Raw genomic sequence first — 1,602 nt, 5'->3', positions numbered from 1 at the left:
CCAGGTTGGCACAATTAACTAACTCACCATCCTATATGGAGGTGCATTTTTTTAACAATAGGATTATGCTATTTTTCTTAAACTTTTTTGCTTTTTAATATACTATGTATGTTCTTTCATACTGAGAAGTCGGTATTATATTTCAATGGTTAGGTAGTAGTAAATGTAAAGAAAACTAAAAGCCTCACAACTAGACCAATAGGTATAAATGGAAGGAAAAAATGGAAGTTTTGTCTAGGCTTTTGTCCACAATAACAGCTTCTAACCTCAAGGCCAATAGTTCAAAACTACCAGCCAGTCCAGGGAGAAAGACGGGCTTTCTACTCTGATGAACAGCTACAGCGCAGGAAACACCAGAGGCAGTTCTACCCTGCCCTACAGGGTTGCCATGAGTCGGAATCCACTTGATGGCAGTGAGTTTGGGTTATATAAAAGTAAGGTGCTTTAAAAGGACTTGTTGCGGACTCGTTGATTCTGCATCATAGTGACCCTCAAGGACAGAGTAGAACTGTCCCACAGGTGTCCTGGGCCATAACTCTGCGCAGAAGCAGACGGCCACAGCCTGCTCCGGAGGGGCAGCTGGTAGATTTGAACTGCTGGTTCTTTGGTTAGCTGCTGGGCGCTTAGCCTTTGCAACACAGGAGCTCTTTATTAAAACACTTACTCAGTGACTATCATGAATGTTGAGCTCTATGAAATATTCATCATCTATCAACACACACACACACACACACACACACCCTGCGTTAGGCTTCCTCAAGTCGTCATTGCACTCTAGAGGTGAAAGGACGGCCAGCTCGACACACTGATACTTTGTTTCCTAGTTTACAAAGTTCATAGGTGAGCTTGGTCACCGTTTATTTGTGGCTACTCCTCTATTTCAACTTTGATGTGCATGTTATTCGTTGTCCATCTCTTAAAATAAGCTTCCATTGGCTTTTAATTATGTGCGCAGCATGCTGGCTGTTAGGTGTTGGGGGGTAAGGTAAAGATGACCAAGACGATACAATCTCTGTTCTCTGGAAGTTTGCATGAATATTCTGCCTGCATTCAGAGTTGACGTTGAGAAAAGAGGAAATTAAAACACACTAGGGTAAAAATTCTCCAATAATGAAATGCAGGGCGCGTGATAGTAAATAGGAGACTCCTTTTTCTTAGACTTACAAAATTGCTTTGCAGCAGGCCTCAAAGAACAAAAAAACCCATGTTATTATGTGCTCACCTCTCCGATACGATCGCTGAAGATAAAGTGGGTGCATAATCAAATGTGGTGAAGAAAGCTGATGGTGCCTGGCTATCAAAAGATATAGCGTCTGGGATCTTAAAGGCTTGAAGGTAAACAAGCGGCCATCTAGCTGACAAGCAACAGCCCACATGGAAGAAGCACACCAACTTGTGCAATCACGAGGTGTCGAAGGGATGAGGTCTGATACCATCCAAGAACAAAAAATCGTATCATTGTGAATGAGGGGGGGTGCGGAGTCGGGACCCAAAGCCCATCTGTAGGCAACTGGACACCTCCGTACAGAAGGGTCGAGGGGAGGAGATGAGCCAGTCAGGATGCAGTGTAGCAACGATGAAACATACAACTTTCCTCTAGTT

General features: G+C 43.6%; 1 protein-coding gene across 2 annotated transcripts in view; it reads left to right on the top strand.

Annotated features, from left to right (window-relative positions):
* CRACD (capping protein inhibiting regulator of actin dynamics) overlaps positions 1–1,602 on the top strand; it is a 233,791-nt gene that overhangs the window by 30,545 nt on the left and 201,644 nt on the right. The gene's annotated exons all lie outside the window — the stretch shown is intronic.

Source organism: Echinops telfairi, unplaced genomic scaffold (assembly GCF_000313985.2).
Source record: "Echinops telfairi isolate 266 unplaced genomic scaffold, ASM31398v2 ScPeMD7_7468;HRSCAF=8506_0, whole genome shotgun sequence".
NCBI classification, from domain to species: Eukaryota; Metazoa; Chordata; class Mammalia; order Afrosoricida; family Tenrecidae; genus Echinops; species Echinops telfairi.
The sequence above is the reverse complement of the archived record's forward strand: the minus strand, read 5'-3'. Positions and strand labels throughout refer to the sequence as shown.